We start from the raw sequence: 8,881 nt of genomic DNA on the forward strand, positions 1-8,881 counted from the left end.
GAACCATACCCCATGTACACAGTGCAGATGCATACCCCATGTATACAGTGCAGAACCATACCCCATGTACACAGTACAGACCCATACCCCATGTACACAGTGCAGACGCATACCCCATGTATACAGTGCAGACGCATACCCCATGTATACAGTGCAGACGCATACCCCATGTATACAGTGCAGAACCATACCCCATGTACACAGTGCAGACGCATACCCCATGTATACAGTGCAGACCCATACCCCATGTACACAATGCAGACGCATACCCCATGTATACAGCGCAGACCCATACCCCATGTACACAATGCAGACGCATACCCCATGTATACAGTGCAGAACCATACCCCATGTACACAGTGCAGACGCATACCCCATGTATACAGTGCAGACGCATACCCCATGTACACAGTGCAGACGCATACCCCATGTACACAGTGCAGACGCATACCCCATGTACACAGTGCAGACGCATACCCCATGTACACAGTGCAGACGCATACCCCATGTATACAGCGCAGACCCATACCCCATGTACACAATGCAGATGCATACCCCATGTACACAGTGCAGACGCATACCCCATGTATACAGTGCAGAACCATACCCCATGTATACAGTGCAGACCCATACCCCATGTATACAGTGCAGACGCATACCCCATGTATAGTGTATATACCCCATATACAGTACAGACCAAAAGTTTGGACACATCTCATTTAAAGATTTTTCTGTATTTTCATGACTATAATAATAATAATAATCTTTATTTATATAGCGCCAACATATTACGCAGCGCTTTATAGTTTAACAGTTTCAAACACAACAGTCATAGGTAACAATGTTAATAATACAGTAATAAAGCAAAATAAGACAAAATAAGACGACCCTGCTCGTGAGAGCTTACAATCTACAATGAGGTGGTGGAGATACAAAGTACAGGTGTGTATTTACAATGATGTATTTACAATGATGGTCCAGCCATCTTCAGGGGGTGGGGGGTAGATAGAGATAGTGAATGGGCTACACACACACACAAACATAAAATGACTGATTAGGGAACGTGATAGGCCGCTCTGAACAAATGAGTTTTGAGCGAGCGCCTAAAACTATGCAAGTTGTGGATGGTCCTAATATCTTGGGGTAGAGCATTCCAGAGGATTGGCGCAGCACGGGAGAAGTCTTGGAGTTGTGAGTGGGAGGTACGGATTAGTGCAGAGGTTAGTCGAAAGTCGTTTGCAGAGCTCAGCGGTCTGCTAGGCCGATAGACAGAAATGAGGGAGGAGATGTAAGGGGGTGCCGCACTGTGGAGAGCTTTGTGGGTGAGAACAAGTACTTTGAATTGTATCCTGTAATGAATGGGCAGCCAGTGTAACGACTGGCGAAGAGCAGACACGTCCGAGTAACGATTAGCCAGATGGACGACCCTAGCTGCTGCATTAAGGATAGACTGGAGAGGGGAAAGTCGCGTGAGGGGGAGGCCAATTAATAGAGAGTTGCAGTAGTCCAGACGGGAGTGGATTAGGGCGACAGTGAGAGTTTTTGTGGTCTCCATGGTGAGAAAAGGGCGTATTCTAGAGATGTTCTTTAGGTGTAAGCGGCACGAGCGGGCAAGAGATTGTATGTGGGAGGTGAAGGAGAGATCGGAGTCAAACATAACACCCAGACAGCGTGCCTGCTGCCGGGGTGTTATTATGGTGCCACCCACGGAGAGGGAGATGTCAGATTTAGGGAGGCTAGTAGAAGGCGGGAGCAGAAGAAGTTCAGTTTTGGAGAGGTTGAGTTTCAGATAGAGAGCGGACATGATGTTAGAGACTGCAGACAGACAGTCAGTGGCGTTCTGTAGTACAGCGGGGGTAAGGTCAGGGGCTGACGTATATAGTTGTGTCATCAGCATAAAGATGGTACTGAAAGCCAAATCTGCTGATAGTCTGTCCAATTGGGGCCGTGTAGAGGGAGAAGAGAAGGGGGCCAAGGACTGAGCCCTGAGGTACCCCGACAGTGAGAGGAAGAGCTGAAGTGGAGCCGGAGAACAGAGCACTGAAGGAGCGTTCAGAAAGATAGGAAGAGAACCAGGAGAGAGCAGTGTCCTTGATGCCTAGTGACTGGAGCCTAGAGAGTAGGAGAGGGTGGTCAACAGTGTCGAAAGCTGCAGAAAGATCGAGGAGAATGAGCAGAGAGTGGTCACCGTTACATTTTGCTGTCAGAAGGTCATTGGTCACCTTGATGAGTGCAGTTTCTGTTGAATGTAGGGGGTGGAACCCGGACTGTGAAGGGTCTAGGAGGGAATGAGTGGAGAGGTAACGGGTAAGGCGGGAGTAGACTAGGCGCTCCAGGAGTTTTGAGATGAAGGGGAGATTGGAGAACGGTCTGTAGTTGTTTGCGCATGATGGGTCAAGGGTGGGTTTTTTTAGTAATGGAGTAATGATAGAGTGTTTGAAGGAGGAGGGGAAAATGCCAGAGGAGAGGGAGAGATTAAAGATTGTAGATAGGTGAGTTGTGACGACTGGAGAGAGAGACTGGAGGAGGTGTGAGGGAATGGGGTCGGTGGTGCATGTAGTTGGACGAGAAGAGGAGAGGAGCTTGGAGACTTCTTCTTCTGTGATGGGATCGAATGTGGAGAGTGAGCCAGGGGAGATGCAGGGAGGAATGGGAGTCATTGCACTTGGTGTCTGGGAGCGGATTTCCCGACGGATATTGTCTATTTTCTCTATAAAGTGGGAGGCCAGGTCATCAGCACAAATGTCTGTGATAGGGGCTTGTGCCTTTGGCCTGAGTAGGGAGTGAAAGGTGTCAGTCATCTCTTCTGGGGCGATTGTCGCCGCCCCCTCAGCGCTGTTTTTGTCCGAAATCCGGCGCCTGTGTTAATGCATTATGCACAGTGCGGGGAGGGGCGGGGATTCAGTAACAGGGTGGCCGCACTGCCCGCACAGGCGCAGACCGGAACCCGGCATCAGAGCTAGAACGGCCAATGCTCTATGCGCCTGCTCCAGGCAGAAGAGCAGAGCGCAGGTGCCGGATTTCAGACGAAAACAGCGCTGAGGGGGCGGCGACAATCGCCCCAGAAGAGATGACTGACGGCAGTTGGGCGCTTCAAAGAGGAGGCTTCAGACCTGCCTCCAGGTACAAAGATAGGTATTTGAGCAAAATTATAAATACCTTTATTGTGGGAATATCAGCAACAAAAACTAAAAGAGTCACCTTGTTAGACTGCAGCATTACTGCTGCACAAGGTGGCTCTTTTAGTTTATAACGGCTGGAGTGGGTGACAGTGTCCCTTTAAGAAATTAAGGTCAGTCAGTCCGAAAAATTGGGAAAACTTTGAAAATGTCCCCAAGTGCAGTGGCAAAAACCATCAAGCGCTACGAAGAAACTGGCTCACATGAGGACCACCCCAGGAAAGGAAGACCAAGAGTCACCTCTGCTTCTGAGGATAAGTTTATCCGAGTCACCAGCCTCAGAAATCGCAGGTTAACAGCAGCTCAGATTAGAGACCAGGTCAATGCCACACAGAGTTCTAGCAGCAGACACATCTCTACAACAACTGTTAAGAGGAGACTTTGTGCAGCAGGCCTTCATGGTAAAACAGCTGCTAGGAAACCACTGCTAAGGACAGGCAACAAGCAGAAGAGACTTGTTTGGGCTAAAGAACACAAGGAATGGACATTAGACCAGTGGAAGTCTGTGCTTTGGTTTGAGGAGTCAAAATTTGAGATCTTTGGTTCCAACCACCATGTCTTTGTGCGACGCAGAAAAGGTGAACGGATGGACTCTACATGCCTGGTTCCCACCGTGAAGCATGGAGGAGGAGGTGTGATGGTGTGGGGGTGCTTTGCTGGTGACACTGTTGGGGATTTATTCAAAACTGAAGGCATACTGAACCAGCATGGCTACCAAAGCATCTTGCAGCGGCATGCCATTCCATCCAGTTTGCATTTAGTTGGACCATCATTTATTTTTCAACAGGACAATGACCCCAAACACACCTCCAGGCTGTGTAAGGGCTATTTGACCAAGAAGGAGAGTGATGGGGAGCTACACCAGATGACCTGGCCTCCACAGTCACCAGACCCGAACCCAATCGAGATGGTTTGGGGTGAGCTGGACCACAGAGTGAAGGCAAAAGGGCCAACAAGTGCTAAGCATCTCTGGGAACTCCTTCAAGATTGTTGGAAGACCATTCCCGGTGACTACCTCTTGAAACTCATCAAGAGAATGCCAAGAGTGTGCAAAGCAGTCATCAAAGCAAAAGGTGGCTACTTTGGAGAACCTAGAATATAAGACATAATTTCAGTTGTTTCACACTTTTTTGTTAAGTATATAATTCCACATGTGTTAATTCATAGTTTTGATGCCTTCAGTGTGAATGTACAATTTTCATAGTCATGAAAATACAGAAAAATCTTTAAATGAGGTGTGTCCAAACTTTTGGTCTGTACTGTATGCAGTGCAGACCCATACCCCATGTATACAGTGCAGACCCATACCCCATGTATGCAGTGCAGACCCATACCCCATGTATACAGTGCAGAACCATACCCCATGTACACAGTGCAGATGCATACCATGTATACAGTGCAGACGCATACCCCATGTATACAGTGCAAAACCATACCCCATGTATGCAGTGCAGACCCATACCCCATGTATACAGTGCAGAACCATACCCCATGTACACAGTGCAGATGCATACCCCATGTATACAGTGCAGACCCATACCCCATGTATGCAGTGCAGACCCATACCCCATGTATACAGTGCAGAACCATACCCCATGTACACAGTGCAGACGCATACCCCATGTATACAGTGCAGACGCATACCCCATGTATACAGTGCAGAACCATACCCCATGTACAGTGCAGATGCATACCCCATGTATACAGTGCAGACGCATACCCCATGTATACAGTGCAGAACCATACCCCATGTACACAGTGCAGATGCATACCCCATGTATACAGTTCAGACGCATACCCTATGTATACAGTGCAGAACCATACCCCATGTATACAGTGCAGACGCATACCCCATGTACACAGTGCAGACGCATACCCCATGTACACAGTGCAGACGCATACCCCATGTACACAGTGCAGAACCATACCCCATGTATACTGTATATACCCCATGTATACAGTGCAGACGCATACCCCATGTATACAGTGCAGACATATACCCCGAAGATACAGTTTATAGACGTGTAACATCTTTCCAGGTTCCTGGCCCTTGTACACTTTGGCAGCGCGCGGTGATGCGCCTTTGTTGCGGGCAATGCATGAGAACGTCAGTCCTATTTTATTCCTGGGACATTTGGTGCTGGTAAATACTTGTCTGGTTCTCAGTACTCCTTCCTGAGACCCCCCGGGGCGAGGCTGTCAGCTATTTATACCCATGAGCCTCGGACATCTACTGCCAGTCAATACGGTCATCGTACCTGGTCTACAGCCCTAGTTCTTGCTCCTGGTGATTTATCCTGTTTTCATATCTCGCCTTGCATTTTCTTCACCCACTTTCTTCCTGATTTTGTCTCTGACATGATTTCATGATTTCTTGGTGTTAACCCTGCATGATGACCTTCCTTGCCACCAGCTTGCCCCACCAATCGGCAGCTGGCTCCATAGCCCCAGCCCAGGGGTCCGGACAGTGCAACCATAACACACAAATGTTATATATACAGTGCAACACATGTTCCACATCTACAGTGTAGTAGGACATGGGGTCTGCCCTTGTCTGGGGCCATGTCCCTTTAAATGAGCAAAATAGTCATAAAAATTCATTGATGATCGATTCCATCCCATGTGCCACGAGGTACAACAGAGGAGGCTAACGACCAAATCCTGTAAGGTGATGGTGGGGGAGAAGCATCTCAGCGGGAGGCAGGAGGGAATCTGCCACCAACAGTCTCATGTGGCTCCGATCACGGACTTCATGTCAATATCTCCTGACAGGTACCATAAGCACCTGAGGCCGCTGTGGAGACTTGCCGAGAGTTGTGCGCTCCGGAGCAAAGCTGCTAATTAATGGGGAATAAATAATTAGATCAGAGCCACATATAAGTCCTCAAACGGACAGAACAAAACTCCCCAATAGTACATATAATCCGAAAAAAGGAGTCACAAAACTGCCATTAAAGGTGTATAAAAGTTACAACATTTATTAACAACCATTATATATTAAAATGCTCAGATGAAATACAAAACTCATAATCATGATAGGGTAATATTGTGAATCACGGATATAGGTAACAAAAACCACATAACACACCTAAAGTCTACGACTTGAGGTCACAGGTTCACTTGGAAAAAGTATACTAAAGGTAATTGCACATTACTAGTCCCACTAAGGACCCATACAAATTGCAAGTCTATATTAACATATAGGACCACCATATGGGTGAGGTCCGGTCCTATATGTTAATATAGACTTGCAATTTGTATGGGTCCTTAGTGGGACTAGTAATGTGCAATTACCGTACCTTTAGTATACTTTTTCCAAGTGAACCTGTGACCTCAAGTCGTAGACTTTAGGTGTGTTATGTGGTTTTTGTTACCTATATCCGTGATTCACAATATTACCCTATTATGATTATGAGTTTTGTATTTCATCTGAGCATTTTAATATATAATGGTTGTTAATAAATGTTGTAACTTTTATACACCTTTAATGGCAGTTTTGTGACTCCTTTTTTCGGATTATATGTAATTAATGGGGAAGAGTCAATCATCCGTCCAGGCATTATTATTTGGCGAGGTGGACAGTGGCACTGTTTTAGGGACATATGGCACTGATTATGGGGAGAGGACTTTGACCCACATCACACCAGATAGGTTCTTGAAGTAGATGTGATACTATCAGAGAAAAAGAGAGGAAGTCATTTTTCCTCCAGCATCCAACTTCATTGAATTTCCCCAGGTTAAAGCAAAAGGGGGCATATGAAATATGGAAGCTACGGTCACAAGTGCAATCATCTGATATCTAAAGGCCTCAGTTTCTTCCTTCCATCTTCTCAGACTGCAGGAGACAAGGCGATCACAAGGGTCAGTAAGAATTCAGGTCAGAAGAGCTGAGGAACGTTCTCTGATGGCGGATTCATCACTAAAAGGTCACCCACATGCCCTATCAATAAAAATATATTGCGGCTGCTCATGATGATTCTCTGGGCTGTGACAGATCAGAACCTTCTGTTTTCCTTGCAGACGTTATTATGAGGCCGTCTCTTCCAGCAGGACGCCTGATCGGTCCCTCTCCTCTTCCTCTGCCAAATGAAATTGCTTTTCTTAAGAATTTCATAGTCTTCGCCCCATATGTGTTCCACGCTGGCAAAGGCGGAGAAGCTTGTGGGCGATCCAGCATGTGGCACACTCCACCATCCCCCTATATACACCCCTGCCTAAATGTCTATTACCAGAATCACCCCGAGTGGGAACATCCGGTCCTGGAGAGGAGTGTGGGGGGATCTGATCGGGGGCAAAGTGGGGAGGCCTGATCTGTGGTGGAATAGGGAGGCCATGATTGGAGGAACTGTGGTTGGGTCCTGGCCTCTCCAGGTCACCCACAGATTTTCAATTGGATTCAGGTCTGGGCCATTCCAACACTTTGATCTTCTTCTGGTCATCTAGTCATTCTTTTGTTGATCTGGAGGTATTCTTAGGGTCATTGTCATGCTTAAAGGTAAAATTCCCCTTCATCTTTACCTTTTTAGCTTTCAGAAGCCTAAAGGTTTTGTTGCACAATTGACTGATAATTGGAACTGTTCCTATTCCCCTTCACCTTGACTAAAGCCCCAATTCCAGCTGCCGAAAAACAGCCCCGAAAGTAAAATGATTTCTTCCACCGTGCTTCACTGTGGGTATGGTGTTCTTTTGCTGATGTGCAATTTTTTTTTTGCACATACATTTGGAACTATGGCAAAAAGGTTCACCTTGGACTCATCAAACCATCACACATTTTTCCACATGTTTTAGTCAGACTTGATGTAGGTTTTGGCAAAACATAGCTGGGCTAGGATTGTTTTGTTTTTTTTTGTAAGAAAAGGCTTCCGTCTTGCCAACCTGCCCCACAGGCCAGACTGTTATGATCCGGTGACTTTGGAGCCGCATGAACTTTCTCTGGAGTAGGTGGAAACTGTACTGACCGCAAAACCTGAACTAACACCGCAACTAGAAGTAGCCGTGGGGTGTACCTAACACATCCTAGACACCTCGACACAGCCGGAGGACTAAATACCCCTATAGATAGAAATAGGAATACTACCTTGCCTCAGAGCAGAACCCCAAAGGATAGGCAGCCCCCCACGAATATTGACTGTGAGTAGGAGACGAAAGACACACGCAGGCAGAAAACAGGATTCAGCAAAAGAGGCCACTCTAGCTAAATAGGGAAAGATAGGACAGAATACTAAGCGGTCAGTATTAAAACCCTTCCAAAAATATCCACAGCAGATAATACAAAAAGTTCCACAATCTAACTAAAGACATGGAATGTATATCTGCCACTCCAGAGAATCCAACAAGACTGAGAAAATACTGACACAATCTAAGCTGGACAAAAAACACTGAATAGCACAGAATTATTAAGCACACAGCATGTGTGCCACAGAAACAAAACCAGACACTTAGGCTACTTTCACACTAGCGTTAACTGCAATCTGCCACAATGCGTCGTTTTGCCGAAAAAACGCATCCTGCAAAAGTGTTTGCAGGATGCGTTTTTTCCCCATAGACTAACATTAAGCGACGTATTGCGACGGATTGACACACGTCGCAACCGTCGTGCGACGGTTGCGCCGTGTTGTGGCTGACCGTCGGGACCAAAAAACGCTACATGTAACGTTTTTTGCTCACGACGGTCCGCTTTTTCCGACCGCGCATGCGCGGCC

The 8,881-nt window shown here is 46.8% G+C and overlaps 1 protein-coding gene across 2 annotated transcripts in view; it reads right to left on the reverse strand.

The window, feature by feature from the left end:
* The window catches only part of B9D1 (B9 domain containing 1), a 180,494-nt gene that overhangs the window by 89,484 nt on the left and 82,129 nt on the right, over positions 1–8,881 (reverse strand). The window lies entirely within an intron of this gene.

This window comes from Ranitomeya variabilis, chromosome 7, assembly GCF_051348905.1.
Source record: "Ranitomeya variabilis isolate aRanVar5 chromosome 7, aRanVar5.hap1, whole genome shotgun sequence".
Taxonomy (NCBI): domain Eukaryota; kingdom Metazoa; phylum Chordata; class Amphibia; order Anura; family Dendrobatidae; genus Ranitomeya; species Ranitomeya variabilis.